This window comes from Bombina bombina, chromosome 2 (assembly GCF_027579735.1).
Source record: "Bombina bombina isolate aBomBom1 chromosome 2, aBomBom1.pri, whole genome shotgun sequence".
Lineage (NCBI taxonomy): Eukaryota > Metazoa > Chordata > Amphibia > Anura > Bombinatoridae > Bombina > Bombina bombina.
Window position 1 is genome coordinate 1,442,971,646 of NC_069500.1, and position 18,371 is coordinate 1,442,990,016.

Consider the following 18,371-nt stretch of genomic DNA (forward strand, 5'->3'; position numbering starts at 1 on the left):
CAAGCAGAAGACACTAATCACACTGACCTGCACTTAACCACACAAGGTACCAGATAAACCTACTAACTACTGACTGCAAGCAGAAGACACACTAATCACACTGACCTACACTAAACCACACAAGGTACCAGATAAACCTACTAACTACTGACTGCAAGCAGAAGACACACTAATCACACTGACCTGCACTTAACCACACAAGGTACCAGATAAACCTACTAACTACTGACTGCAAGCAGAAGACACACTAATCACACTGACCTGCACTTAACCACACAAGGTACCAGATAAACCTACTAACTACTGACTGCAAGCAGAAGACACACTAATCACACTGACCTGCACTTAACCACACAAGGTACCAGATAAACCTACTAACTACTGACTGCAAGCAGAAGACACAGTAATCACACTGACCTACACTAAACCACACAACGTACCAGCTAAACCTACTAACTACTGACTGCAAGCAGAAGACACAGTAATCACACTGACCTACACTAAACCACACAACGTACCAGATAAACCTACTAACTACTGACTGCAAGCAGAAGACACACTAATCACACTGACCTGCACTTAACCACACAAGGTACCAGATAAACCTACTAACTACTGGCTGCAAGCAGAAGACACAGTAATCACACTGACCTGCACTTAACCACACAAGGTACCAGATAAACCTAATAACTACTGACTGCAAGCAGAAGACACTAATCACACTGATACCTGCACTTAACCACACAATGTACCAGATAAACCTACTAACTACTGACTGCAATCAGAAGACACACTAATCACACTGACCTGCACTTAACCACACAAGGTACCAGATAAACCTACTAACTACTGACTGCAAGCAGAAGACACACTAATCACACTGACCTGCATTTAACCACACAATATACCAGATAAACCTACTAACTACTGACTGCAAGCAGAAGGCACACTAATCACACTGACCTGCACATAACCACACAAGGTACCAGATAAACCTACTAACTACTGACTGCAAGCAGAAGACACACTAATCACACTGACCTGCACATAACCACACACAGTACCAGATAAACCTACTAACTACTCACTGCAAGCAGAAGACACAGTTATCACACTGACCTGCACATAACCACACAAGGTACCAGATAAACCTACTAACTACTGACTGCAAGCAGAAGACACTAATCACACTGACCTGCACTTAACCACAAAAGGTACCAGATAAACCTACTGACTGCAAGCAGAAGACACAGTAATCACACTGACTTGCACTTAACCACACAAGGTACCAGATAAACCTACTAACTACTGACTGCAAGCAGAAGACACAATAATCACACTGACCTGCACTTAACCACACAAGGTACCAGATAAACCTACTAACTACTGACAGCAAGCAGAAGACACAGTAATCACACTGACTTGCACTTAACCACACAAGGTACCAGATAAACCTACTAACTACTGATTGCAAGCAGAAGACACACTAATCACACTGACCTGCACTAAACCACACAAGATACCAGATAAACCTACTAACTACTGACTGCAAGCAGAAGACACAGTAATCACACTGACCTGCACATAACCACACAAGGTACCAGATAAACCTACTAACTACTGACTGCAAGCAGAAGACACAGTAATCACACTGGCCTGCACATAACCACACAAGATACCAGATAAACCTACTAACTACTGACTGCAAGCAGAAGACACAGTAATCACACTGACCTGCACATAACCACACAAGGTACCAGATAAACCTACTAACTACTGACTGCAAGCAGAAGACACAGTAATCACACTGACCTGCACATAACCACACAACGTACTAGATAAAGCTACTAACTACTGACTGCAAGCAGAAGACACACAAATCACACTGACCTGCACTTAACCACACAAGATACCAGATAAACCTACTATTATTATTATTATTATTATACTTTATTTATGAAGCACCAACATATTCTGCAGCGCTGTCCATGGATACAATTCATTTAAATAAAACAATACAAGACTTGTAAGATACAGGACAAAATTTACAAACACATACAAGAGGGATTGAGGGCCCTATTCCCATGGGAACTTACAATCTAGAAGGGTAGGAGGTTGGGAAACAGGAGGTGAGGACTGCAAGATTGAGAAGGATGTTAATACAGAGTTAGATGAGGGAAATATTAGGTAAGTAAAATTAATTTATTATTGAGTTGGGTGGTAGGCTTCTCTGAACAGAAAAGTCTTCAGGGAGCATTTAAAGGAAGAAAGAGTAGGGCAAAGCCTGACAGCACTAGGGAGAGTGTTCCAGAGGGTAGGTGCTGCACGAGAGAAGTCCTGCAGTCTAGCATGAGAGGAGGTGATAGTTGCGGATGCAAGGAGCAGGTCATTGTTGAATCTTAGTGGACGGGCTGGAGTATACTTGTGTATTAGAGAGGATAGGTAGAGGGGAGCGGCTTTCGTGAGAGTTTTGTATGTAAGGGTGAGAATTTTTAATTTAATTCTGCTGTGAATGGGGAGCCAATGAAGGGACTCACAGAGAGGTGCAGCAGATACAGATCGACGGGAAGGTGGATCAGCCTGGCAGAGGCATTTAGGGGGAAGAGGCGGGAAAGAGGAAGGCTGCCAACTACTGACTGCAAGCAGAAGACACACTAATCACACTGACCTAAACATAACCACACAAGGTACCAGGTAAACCTACTAACTACAAGCAGAAGACACAATTATCACACTGACCTGCACATAACCACACAAGGTACCAGGTAAACCTAATAACTACTGGCTGCAAGCAGAAGACACACTAATCACACTGACCTGCACATAACCACACAACGTACCAGATAAACCTACTAACTACTGACTGCAAGCAGAAGACACACAAATCACACTGACCTGCACTTGACCACACAAGGTACCAGATAAACCTACTAACTACTGACTGCAAGCAGAAGACACACAAATCACACTGACCTGCACTTAACCACACAAGGTACCAGATAAACCTACTAACTACTGACTGCAAGCAGAAGACACGGTAATCACACTGACCTGCACATAACCTCACAAGGTACCAGATAAACCTACTAACTACTGGCTGCAAGCAGAAGACACACTAATCACATTGACCTGCACTTAACCACACAAGGTACCAGATAAACCTACTAACTACTGACTGCAAGCAGAAGACACAGTAATCACACTGACCTGCACATAACCACACAAGGTACCAAATAAACCTACTAACTACTCACTGCAAGCAGAAGACGCAGTAATCACACTGACCTGCACACAACCACACAACCTACCAGATAAACCTACTAACTACTGACTGCAAGCAGAAGACACTGTAATCACACTGACCTGCACATAACCACACAAGGTACCAAATAAACCTACTAACTACTGACTGCAAGCAGAAGACACTGTAATCACACTGACCTGCACTTAACCACACAAGGTGCCAAATAAATCTACTAACTACTCACTGCAAGCAAAATACATACTAATCACACTGACCTGACCATAACCTCACAAGGTACCAGGTATACCTACTAACTACTCACTGCAAGCAGAAGACACAGTAATCACACTGACCTGCACATAACCACACAAGGTACCAAATAAACCTACTAACTACTGACTGCATGCAGAAGACACACTAATCACACTGACCTGCACATAATCACACAAGGTACCAAATAAACCTACTGACTGCAAGCAGAAGACACAGTAATCACACTAACATGCACGTAACCACACAAGGTACCGGATAAACCTACTAACTACTGACTGCAAGCAGAAGAAACAAATCACACTGACCTGCACATAACCACACAAGATACCCGATAAACGTACTATCTACTGACTGCAAGCAGAAGACACAGTAATCACACTGACCTGCACTTAACGACACAAGATACCAGATAAACCTACTAACTAATGACTGCAAGCAGAAGACACAGTAATCAAACTAACCTGCCAAATAAACATTATAACTACTGACTGCAAGCAGAAGACACACAAATCACACTGACCTGCACATAACCACACAATGTACCAGATAAACCTACTAACAACTGACTGCAAGCAGAAGACACACTAATCCCGCTGACCTGCACATAACCACACAACGTACCAGACAGACCTACTAACTACTGACTGCAAGCAGAAGGCACACTAATCACACTGACCTGCACATAACCACACAACGTACCAGATAAACCTACTAACTACTCACTGCAAGCAGAAGACACACTAATCCCGCTGACCTGCACATAACCACACAATGTACCAGGCAAACCTACTAACTACTAACTGCAAGCAGAAGACACACTAATCACACTGACCTACACAAGGTACCATATAAACCTACTAACTACTGACTGCAAACAGAAGACACAATAATCACACTGACCTGCACATAACCACACAATGCACCAGGTAAACCTACTAACTACTCACTGCAAGCAGAAGACACAATTATCACACTGACCTGCACATAACCACACAAGGTACCAGGTAAACCTACTAACAACTGACTGCAAACAGAACACACACTAATCCCGCTGACCTGCACATAACCACACAACATACCAGACAGACCTACTAACTACTGACTGCAAGCAGAAGACATACTAATCACACTGACCTGCACATAACCACACAACGTACCAGGTAAACCTACTAACAACTGGCTGCAAGCAGAAGACACACTAATCCCGCTGACCTGCACATAACCACACAACGTACCAGACAGACCTACTAACTACTGACTGCAAGCAGAATACACATTAATCACACTGACCTGCACATAACCACACAACGTACCAGACAGACCTACTAACTACTGACTGCAAGCAGAAGACACACTAATCACACTGACCTACACTTAACCACACAAGGTACCATATAAACCTACTAACTACTGACTGCAAGCAGAAGACACAATAATCACACTGACCTGCACATAACCACACAATGCACCAGGTAAACCTACTAACTACTCACTGCAAGCAGAAGACACAATTATCACACTGACCTGCACATAACCACACAAGGTACCAGGTAAACCTAATAACTACTGACTGCAAGCAGAAGACACACTAATCACACTGACCTGCACTAAACCACACAAGGTACCAAATAAACCTACTAACTATAGACTGCAAGCAGAAGACACAATAATCACACTGACCTGCACATAACCACACAAGGTACCAGGTAAACCTACTAACTACTCACTGCAAGCAAAAGACAGACTAATCACAGTGACCTGCACATAACCACACAATGTACCAGATAAACCTGCTAACTACTGACTGCAAGCAGAAGACACACTAATCACACTGACCTACACATAACCACACAATGTACCGGGTAAACCTACGAACTACTGACTGCAAATAGAAGACACACTAATCACACTGACCTGCACTTAACCACACAAGGTACTAGATAAACCTACTAACTACTGACTGCAAGCAGAAGACACAGTTATCACACTGCCCTGAACATAATCACACAAGGTACCAGATAAACCTACTAACTACTGACTGCAAGCAGAAGACACACTAATCACACTGACCTGCACATAACCACAAAAGGTACCAGATAAACCTACTAACTACTGACTGCAAGCAGAAGACACTAATCACACTGACCTGCACATAACCACACAAGATACCAGATAAACCTACTAACTACTCACTGCAAGCAGAAGACACAGTAATCACACTGACCTGCACATAACCACACAAGGTACCAAATAAACCTACTAACTACTGACTGCATGCAGAAGACACAGTAATCACACTGACCTACACTTAACCACACAAGGTACCATATAAACCTACTAACTACTGACTGCATGCAGAAGACACACTAATCACACTGACCTGCACTTAACCACACAAGGTACCATATAAACCTACTAACTACTGACTGCAAGCAGAAGACACACTAATCGCACTGACCTGCACATAACCACACAATGCACCAGGTAAACCTACTAACTACAAGCAGAAGACACAATTATCACACTGACCTGCACATAACCACACAAGGTACCAGGTAAACCTAATAACTACTGACTGCAAGCAGAAGACACACTAATCACACTGACCTGCACATAACCACACAAGGTACCAGGTAAACCTAATAACTACTGACTGCAAGCAGAAGACACACTAATCACACTGACCTGCACTAAACCACAGAAGGTACCAAATAAACCTACTAACTACTGACTGCAAGCAGAAGACACAATAATCACACTGACCTGCACATAACCACAAAAGGTACCAGGTAAACCTACTAACTACTGACTGCAAGCAGAAGACACAATAATCAAACTGACCTGCACATAACCACACAATGTACCAGGCAAACCTACTAACTACTCACTGCAAGCAGAAGACACACTAATCACACTGACCTACACATAACCACACAATGTACCAGATAAACTTCTAACTACTCACTGCAAGCAGAAGACACACCAATCACAATGACCTGCACATAACCACAAAAGGTACCAAATAAACCTACTAACTACTGACTGCAAGCAGAAGACACAGTAATCACACTGACCTGCACATAACCACACAATTAAACCTACTAATTACTCACTGAAAGCAGAAGACACAGTTATCACACTGCCCTGAACATAATCACACAAGGTACCAGATAAACCTACTAACTACTGACTGCAAGGAGAAGACACACTAATCACACTGACCTGCATATAACCACACAAGGTACCAGATAAACCTACTAACTACTCACTGCAAGAAGAAGACACAGTTATCACACTGCCCTGCACATAACCACACAAGGTACCAGATTAAACTACTAACTACTCAATGCAAGCAGAAGACAGTAATCACACTGACCTGCACATAACCACACACAGTACAAGATAAACCTACTAATTACTCGCTGCAAGCAGAAGACACTAATCACACTGACCTGCACATAACCACACACAGTACCAGATAAACCTACTAACTACTGACTGCAAGCAGAAGACACACTAATCACACTGACCTGCACATAACCACACAAGGTACCAGATAAACCTACTAATTACTCACTGTAAGCAGAAGACACAGTAATCACACTGACCTGCACATAACCACACAAGGTACCATATAAACCTACTAACTACTGATTGCAAGCAGAAGACACAGTAATCACACTGACCTGCACATAACCACACAAGGTACCATATAAACCTACTAACTACTGATTGCAAGCAGAAGACAGACTAATCACAGTGACCTGCACATAACCACACAAGATACCAGATAAACCTACTAACTACTGACTGCAAGCAGAAGACACACTAATCACACTGACCTGTACATAACCACACAAGGTACCATATAAACCTACTAACTACTGATTGCAAGCAGAAGACACAGTAATCACACTGACCTGCACATAGCCACACAAGATACCAGATAAACCTACTAACTACTGACTGCAAGCAGAAGGCACAGTAATCACACTGACCTGCACATAACCACACAACGTACCAGATAAACCTACTAACTACTCACTGCAAGCAGAAGACACACTAATCACACTGACCTGCACATAACCACACAATGTACCAGATAAACCTACTAACTACTGACTGCAAGCAGAAGACACTAATCACACTGACCTGCACATAACCACACAAGATACCAGATAAACCTACTAATTACTCACTGCAAGCAGAAGACACACTAATCACACTGACCTGCACATAACCACACAATGTACCAGATAAACCTACTAATTACTCACTGCAAGCAGAAGACACAGTAATCACACTGGCCTGCACATAACCACACACAGTACCAGATAAACCTACTAACTACTGACTGCAAGCAGAAGACACAGTAATCACACTGACCTGCACTTAACCACACAATGTACCAGATAAACCTACTAACTACTGACTGTAAGCAGAAGACACAGTAATCACACTGACCTGCACATAACCACACAACGTACCAGATAAACCTGCTAATTACTCACTGCAAGCAGAAGACACAGTTATCACACTGCCCTGCACATAACCACACAACGTACCAGATAAACCTACTAACTACTCACTGCAAGCAGAAGACACAGTAATCACACTGACCTGCACATAACCACACACAGTACCAGATAAACCTACTAACTACTCACTGCAAGCAGAAGACACTAATCACACTGACCTGCACATAACCACACAAGGTACTAGATAAACCTACTAACTACTGACTGCAAGCAGAAGACACACTAATCACACTGACCTGCACATAACCAAACAAGGTACCAGATAAACCTACTAATTACTCACTGCAAGCAGAAGACACAGTAATCACACTGACCTGCACATAACCACACAACGTACCAGATAAACCTACTAACTACTGACTGCAAGCAGAAGACACAATTATCACACTGACCTTCACATAACCACACAAGGTACTAGATAAACCTACTAATTACTCACTGCAAGCAGAAGACACAGTAATCACACTGACCTTCACATAACCACACAAGGTACCAGATAAACCTGCTAATTACTCACTGCAAGCAGAAGACACAGTTATCACACTGCCCTGCACATAACCACACAACGTACCAGATAAACCTACTAACTACTCACTGCAAGCAGAAGACACTAATCACACTGACCTTCACATAACCACACAAGGTACTAGATAAACCTACTAATTACTCACTGCAAGAAGAAGACACAGTTATCACACTGCCCTGCACATAACCACACAACGTACCAGATAAACCTACTAACTACTGACTGCAAGCAGAAGACACTAATCACACTAACCTGAACATAACCACACAAGGTACTAGATAAACCTACTAATTACTCACTGCAAGCAGAAGACACACTAATCACACTGACCTGCACATAACCACACAACGTACCAGATAAACCTAACAACTACTGACTGCAAGCAGAAGACACTAATCACACTGACCTGCACATAACCACACAAGGTACCAGATAAACCTACTAACTACTCACTGCAAGCAGAAGACACAGTAATCACACTGACCTGCACATAACCACACAACGTACCAGATAAACCTACTAACTACTCACTGCAAGCAGAAGACACACTAATCACACTGACCTGCACATAACCACACAATGTACCAGATAAACCTACTAATTACTCACTGCAAGCAGAAGACACAGTAATCACACTGAACTGCACATAACCACACAATGTACCAGATAAACCTACTAATCACTCACTGCAAGCAGAAGACACAGTAATCACACTGACCTGCACATAACCACACAAGGTACCATATAAACCTACTAACTACTGACTGCAAGCAGAAGACACAATTATCACACTGAACTGCACATAACCACACAATGTACCAGATAAACCTACTAACTACTGACTGCAAGCAGAAGACACAGTAATCACACTGAACTGCACATAACCACACAATGTACCAGATAAACCTACTAATTACTCACTGCAAGCAGAAGACACAGTAATCACACTGACCTGCACATAACCACACAAGGTACCATATAAACCTACTAACTACTGACTGCAAGCAGAAGACACAATTATCACACTGAACTGCACATAACCACACAATGTACCAGATAAACCTACTAACTACTGACTGCAAGCAGAAGACACAGTAATCACACTGAACTGCACATAACCACACAATGTACCAGATAAACCTACTAATTACTCACTGCAAGCAGAAGACACAGTAATCACACTGGCCTGCACATAACCACACAATGTACCAGATAAACCTACTAACTACTGACTGCAAGCAGAAGACACAGTAATCACACTGACCTGCACATAACCACACAAGGTACCAGATAAACCTACTAATTACTCACTGCAAGCAGAAGACACAATAATCACACTGACCTTCACATAACCACACAAGGTACTAGATAAACCTACTAATTACTCACTGCAAGCAGAAGACACAGTAATCACACTGACCTTCACATAACCACACAAGGTACCAGGTAAACCTACTAACTACTCACTGTAAGCAGAAGACACACTAATCACACTGACCTGCACATAACCACACAAGATACCAGATAAACCTACTAACTACTGACTGCAAGCAGAAGACACAGTAATCACACTGACCTGCACATAACCACACAAGGTACCAGATAAACCTACTAACTACTCACTGCAAGCAGAAGACACTGTAATCACACTGACCTGCACATAACCACACAAAGTACTAGATAAACCTAGTAATTACTCACTGCAAGAAGAAGACACAGTTATCACACTGACCTTCACATAACCACACAAGATACCAAATAAACCTACTAACTACTCACTGCAAACAGAAGACACTAATCACACTGACCTGCACATAACCACACAAGGTACCAGATAAACCTACTAACTACTGACTGCAAGCAGAAGACACTAATCACATTGACCTGCACATAACCACACAAGGTACCAGATAAACCTACTAATTACTCACTGCAAGCAGAAGACACAGTAATCACACTGACCTGCACATAACCACACAACGTACCAGATAAACCTACTAACTACTCACTGCAAGCAGAAGACACACTAATCACACTGACCTGCACATAACCACACAATGTACCAGATAAACCTACTAATTACTCACTGCAAGCAGAAGACACAGTGATCACACTGACCTGCGCATAACCACACAACGTACCAGATAAACCTGCTAATTACTCACTGCAAGCAGAAGACACAGTTATCACACTGCCCTGCACATAACCACACAACGTACCAGATAAACCTACTAACTACTGACTGCAAGCAGACGACACTAATCACACTAACCTGAACATAACCACACAAGGTACTAGATAAACCTACTAATTACTCACTGCAAGCAGAAGACACACTAATCACACTGACCTGCATATAACCACACAAGATAACAGATAAACCTACTAACTACTCACTGCAAGCAGAAGACACACTTATCAGACTGACCTGAACATAACCACACAACATACCAGATAAACCTACTAATTACTCACTGCAAGCAGAAGACACACTAATCACACAAGGTACCAGATAAACCTAATAACTACTGACTGCAAGCAGAAGACACACTAATCACACTGACCTGCACATGACCACACAAGATACCAGATAAACCTACTAACTACTGACTGCAAGCAGAAGACACACTAATCACACTGACCTGCACATAACCACAAAAGGTACCAGATAAACTTCTAACTACTGACTGCAAGCAGAAGACACACTAATCACACTGACCTGCACATAACCACACAACGTACCAGATAAACCTACTAATTACTCACTGCAAGCAGAAGACACTAATCACACTGACCTGCACATAACCACACACAGTACCACATAAACCTACTAATTACTCACTGCAAGCAGAAGACACACTAATCACACTGGCCTGCACATAACCACACAAGATACCAGATAAACCTACTAACTACTGATTGCAAGCAGAAGACACACTAATCACACTGACCTGCACTAAACCACACAAGGTACCAGATAAACCTACTAACTACTCACTGCAAGCAGAAGACACTAATCACACTGACCTGCACATAACCACACACAGTACCAGATAAACCTACTAACTACTGACTGCAAGCAGAAGACACAGTAATCACACTGACCTGCACATAACCACACAAGGTACCAGATAAACCTGCTAATTACTCACTGCAAGCAGAAGACACAGTTATCACACTGCCCTGCACATAACCACACAACGTACCAGATAAACCTAAAAACTACTCACTGCAAGCAGAAGACACTAATCACACTGACCTTCACATAACCACACAAGGTACTAGATAAACCTACTAATTACTCACTGCAAGAAGAAGACACAGTTATCACACTGCCCTGCACATAACCACACAACGTACCAGATAAACCTACTAACTACTGACTGCAAGCAGAAGACACTAATCACACTAACCTGAACATAACCACACAAGGTACTAGATAAACCTACTAATTACTCACTGCAAGCAGAAGACACACTAATCACACTGACCTGCACATAACCACACAACGTACCAGATAAACCTAACAACTACTGACTGCAAGCAGAAGACACTAATCACACTGACCTGCACATAACCACACAAGGTACCAGATAAACCTACTAACTACTCACTGCAAGCAGAAGACACAGTAATCACACTGACCTGCACATAACCACACAACGTACCAGATAAACCTACTAACTACTCACTGCAAGCAGAAGACACACTAATCACACTGACCTGCACATAACCACACAATGTACCAGATAAACCTACTAATTACTCACTGCAAGCAGAAGACACAGTAATCACACTGAACTGCACATAACCACACAATGTACCAGATAAACCTACTAATCACTCACTGCAAGCAGAAGACACAGTAATCACACTGACCTGCACATAACCACACAAGGTACCATATAAACCTACTAACTACTGACTGCAAGCAGAAGACACAATTATCACACTGAACTGCACATAACCACACAATGTACCAGATAAACCTACTAACTACTGACTGCAAGCAGAAGACACAGTAATCACACTGAACTGCACATAACCACACAATGTACCAGATAAACCTACTAATTACTCACTGCAAGCAGAAGACACAGTAATCACACTGACCTGCACATAACCACACAAGGTACCATATAAACCTACTAACTACTGACTGCAAGCAGAAGACACAATTATCACACTGAACTGCACATAACCACACAATGTACCAGATAAACCTACTAACTACTGACTGCAAGCAGAAGACACAGTAATCACACTGAACTGCACATAACCACACAATGTACCAGATAAACCTACTAATTACTCACTGCAAGCAGAAGACACAGTAATCACACTGGCCTGCACATAACCACACAATGTACCAGATAAACCTACTAACTACTGACTGCAAGCAGAAGACACAGTAATCACACTGACCTGCACATAACCACACAAGGTACCAGATAAACCTACTAATTACTCACTGCAAGCAGAAGACACAATAATCACACTGACCTTCACATAACCACACAAGGTACTAGATAAACCTACTAATTACTCACTGCAAGCAGAAGACACAGTAATCACACTGACCTTCACATAACCACACAAGGTACCAGGTAAACCTACTAACTACTCACTGTAAGCAGAAGACACACTAATCACACTGACCTGCACATAACCACACAAGATACCAGATAAACCTACTAACTACTGACTGCAAGCAGAAGACACAGTAATCACACTGACCTGCACATAACCACACAAGGTACCAGATAAACCTACTAACTACTCACTGCAAGCAGAAGACACTGTAATCACACTGACCTGCACATAACCACACATAGTACTAGATAAACCTAGTAATTACTCACTGCAAGAAGAAGACACAGTAATCACACTGACCTTCACATAACCACACAAGATACCAAATAAACCTACTAACTACTCACTGCAAACAGAAGACACTAATCACACTGACCTGCACATAACCACACAAGGTACCAGATAAACCTACTAACTACTGACTGCAAGCAGAAGACACTAATCACATTGACCTGCACATAACCACACAAGGTACCAGATAAACCTACTAATTACTCACTGCAAGCAGAAGACACAGTAATCACACTGACCTGCACATAACCACACAACGTACCAGATAAACCTACTAACTACTCACTGCAAGCAGAAGACACACTAATCACACTGACCTGCACATAACCACACAATGTACCAGATAAACCTACTAATTACTCACTGCAAGCAGAAGACACAGTGATCACACTGACCTGCGCATAACCACACAACGTACCAGATAAACCTGCTAATTACTCACTGCAAGCAGAAGACACAGTTATCACACTGCCCTGCACATAACCACACAACGTACCAGATAAACCTACTAACTACTGACTGCAAGCAGACGACACTAATCACACTAACCTGAACATAACCACACAAGGTACTAGATAAACCTACTAATTACTCACTGCAAGCAGAAGACACACTAATCACACTGACCTGCATATAACCACACAAGATAACAGATAAACCTACTAACTACTCACTGCAAGCAGAAGACACACTTATCAGACTGACCTGAACATAACCACACAACATACCAGATAAACCTACTAATTACTCACTGCAAGCAGAAGACACACTAATCACACTGACCTGCACATAACCACACAAGGTACCAGATAAACCTAATAACTACTGACTGCAAGCAGAAGACACACTAATCACACTGACCTGCACATGACCACACAAGATACCAGATAAACCTACTAACTACTGACTGCAAGCAGAAGACACACTAATCACACTGACCTGCACATAACCACAAAAGGTACCAGATAAACTTCTAACTACTGACTGCAAGCAGAAGACACACTAATCACACTGACCTGCACATAACCACACAACGTACCAGATAAACCTACTAATTACTCACTGCAAGCAGAAGACACTAATCACACTGACCTGCACATAACCACACACAGTACCACATAAACCTACTAATTACTCACTGCAAGCAGAAGACACACTAATCACACTGGCCTGCACATAACCACACAAGATACCAGATAAACCTACTAACTACTGATTGCAAGCAGAAGACACACTAATCACACTGACCTGCACTAAACCACACAAGGTACCAGATAAACCTACTAACTACTCACTGCAAGCAGAAGACACTAATCACACTGACCTGCACATAACCACACACAGTACCAGATAAACCTACTAACTACTGACTGCAAGCAGAAGACACAGTAATCACACTGACCTGCACATAACCACACATGATACCAGATAAACCTACTAACTACTCACTGCAAGCAGAAGACACACTAATCACACTGACCTGCAAATAACCACACAAGGTACCAGATAAACCTACTAACTACTCACTGCAAGCAGAAGACACAGTAATCACACTGACCTGCACATAACCACACACAGTACCAGATAAACCTACTAACTACTCACTGCAAGCACAAGACACAATAATCACACTGACCTTCACATAACCACACAAGGTACTAGATAAACCTACTAATTACTCACTGCAAGCAGAAGACACAGTAATCACACTGACCTTCACATAACCACACAAGGTACCAGATAAACCTACTAACTACTGACTCAAGCAGAAGACACTAATCACACTGACCTTCACATAACCACACAAGGTACTAGATAAACCTACTAATTACTCACTGCAAGCAGAAGACACACTAATCACACTGACCTGCACTTAACCACACACAGTACCAGATAAACCTACTAACTACTGACTGCAAGCAGAAGACACACTGTAACGGTACCAACAGGATACCAAGGGTTAACACCAGGGAACAATGTCCTGCATAGGGAATCAGCAATTCACAACCCAGCCAGTTTTCAGGTTTAAAACAGAATGTCATTTATTAAAAGGCTATGCCTAGTATTTATGCAGGTCTGATCCCCCCCCCCCCAGATGGGGGGGTTGAAAGAATATTGTACATTAGATAAAAGGGGAAGACGCCCTTTTATGAAACAATAGAATTACATTACTTAAATACTTTAAACACAAGACACTCTTGGCTCTTCTTATCACTTAGGCGTTTTCTCTCTGAAGGTGATCAAACAATGGAATTCTCATCACTAACTAAATTATGGCTGGAGCCAGAAACTTGTATTTAGAAAATTAGCTTCTTAAAGCTAAACACAGTTAACTCCTTCAGTCCTGACAGAAGGGTCTGTCACATCTACATAGCACACAATACAGCATATAGACAACCTTTCTTACATTATAGTCCAGAAGTGGCTAGGTTTGCCACAATGCTCCCCCAGAACCAAGCCGGCATACACAGTCTGATCCCAACGGATCGGCTTGGGGATGTCCGGGGAAGCACTCACAGATCACTTTTCAAGTTCAGTTTGACTGGACAACCCGTCGGCGTTACCGTTTTGTTTCCCTGGGCGGTAATGGATGGTAAAATCGAAGGGCTGCAGCGCCAAACTCCAGCGCAGCAGCCTGGCATTGTCCCCGGCCACACGGTTCAGCCACACCAACGGGTTGTGATCTGTGAGTAAGGAAAAAGGTTGTCCATACAGGTACGGCTGCAACTTTTTGAGGGCCCTGATTAAAACTAGGTTGTAGCTCCCCAAATAGGGCTTCAGCTACCGTCTCTGCATGGATGTTGGAGAGAGTAATGGCCTCGGGGTACCTAGTGGCGTAGTCCACCACGGTTAAAATGTACCTCTTCCCGAAGGGACTGGGCTTGGGTAGTCACAGGGTTAATATCAGCGGGACCCATGGGAGCATAGGCAGAAACAAGGGGGGCCAAGTCATTTCCAAGGAGAACATCAGCAGGTAAGTCCTTCTTGACCCCCACATTCACAGGTCTAGCGCCCACTCCCCAATCCAAATGTACCCTGGCAACAGGCAGGCGGAACACAGTGCCCCCTGCTACCCTCACAGCCACAGTGTCTCCAGTGTGCTGTTTCTCAGACACCAAGTTCTCTTGAAGCAAGGTCATGGTAGCACCAGTATCCCGTAGACCACTGACCTCCTTCCCATTCACTTTAACCCGTTGCCGGTTATTCCGGTGGGCAGCTTGCACGGGGTCGGCTTCATGTAGGCTGCCCCAGCATTCTGGCGCCTTTACGTAGCGGGCCGCAGGCTGAGGATTATGTGGGATTCCGCCGGCGGGTCTTCTCCAGGACTGTGCTTGGTTCGCTGCGTTTAGGGGACACTCTGGTCTTTTGTGCCCTAGTTGCTTACATCCAAAGCACCGAATAGGTTGTGAGTAGCCCCGCGAATGGAACCGGGCTCTCTGAGGGTAGTTCGTGGCCGGAGGCCGTGTGGTATAGCGGTGCGCCGGGGGTTGGTAACTGGCAGCTGCTGGGGTGACTGGGGGTCTGTACTCCACTCTAGCAGTGGGCAATCGGTATACTGCTCCCCCTGCCCCTCGTACTGCCACGGATCCGCCAGTGGGTGCTGTATCTGGCACTAAATGGGGAGCTATCAGGGTTAAAGTAGCTCCCGAATCCCGAAGTCCCTGGACCGACATCACCTCATGCAGAATTCCCAGGGGTTCCTCGGCTTGGGTGCTCAACAACTCATGAGCGGCTGGCTCCGTTTGGTAATGGTGAGCAGCCGCCCTTGGGGCCAGGTTCTGTCTGACCTGGTTCCAAGCTTGTCTGCTTCGATTTTGGGTGCACTCACGTGCCATATGTCCCCACTGCTTGCAGGTGTGGCATTGTATATTCGCCCGTCCGTTGTATCGTGAGGGGGGTGGTGGATTCCCTGGGGCTGGGCGAAAAGGTGCCGCTGTGGGGGTGTTAGGCTGTAGTCCATGGTGCCTCCTGGCATCAAAATGCTGGTCTGCTAATCTGGCTGCTTCGGTTGGTTAAGGTGAGGGGTTTTCGATCTCTCACCCATTCTTGGGCTTCTGGGGACAAGCCGTTAAAGAATTGCTCCAACAGCATCAGTTGTCGCAATTCTTCCATGGTGGTAGCTTGGCTGGCCTGTATCCACCCTTGAGATGCTTGATCCAGCTTGTGGGCCCACTCTGCATGGGAATCTCTTTCTGGCTTGCGCAGGCCTCTAAACTTGCGCCGGTATGCCTCTGGGGTAATGGCATATCTTTCCAAGATCGCTCTCTTCACTTTAGCGTAATCCTTGCTGTCCTCCCTGGGTACAGCGCGATACGCTTCCGCTGCCCTACCGGCTAGCTTGCCTGCTAGCACCGGCACCCATACGGACTGCTCCAAATCATGTAACTCGCACAGTCTCTCAAAATCCTGTAAATACCCATCGATCTCATCCTTCTCCTCACAAAACATTTTAAGTGCATGGTATGGGATTTTGGGTCTTACTGGGTTGCTGAGTGCGTACAAAATGGATTCTGCTCGGGAGGATGCATTCCGCGGACTGTGTGCCATCACGTACTCCTGCACATCTGCCATTACCACGGATAGCATATCCCGTGGTACAGGTTGGGGTAAAAATTCAAGCCTGGTCCTCATTTCCCTCTGGTATAGGGTCTCCTCCATGGCTGCTGGAGGCGTAGCGCTGCGAGCTCTGTCTCCCTCCATCAGCTCGGAAATTAATATAGTCTTGGGTTTGCTGCTGCCTATCTTTCCCCTGGCTTCTAGCAGTTCCTTTAACGTTTGTCTCTTTAGCTTAGAATAATCCATCTCCATTCACTTCGGTCCCTGGTACTCCTTCCATCTTAGTCAGTATTGTAGTAATCTCCCTCTTCCTGAGGTTACTGCCTTGTGTAGTTGCTCTTCTGGGCGA

At 43.9% G+C, this 18,371-nt stretch overlaps 1 protein-coding gene and 1 long non-coding RNA gene across 2 annotated transcripts in view; one reads left to right on the forward strand and one right to left on the reverse strand.

Moving 5' to 3' along the window:
- Window positions 1-18,371, forward strand: part of LOC128650456 (uncharacterized) — a 115,942-nt gene that overhangs the window by 70,716 nt on the left and 26,855 nt on the right. The gene's annotated exons all lie outside the window — the stretch shown is intronic.
- LOC128650455 (programmed cell death protein 4-like) overlaps window positions 1-18,371 on the reverse strand; it is a 220,907-nt gene that overhangs the window by 9,218 nt on the left and 193,318 nt on the right. The gene's annotated exons all lie outside the window — the stretch shown is intronic.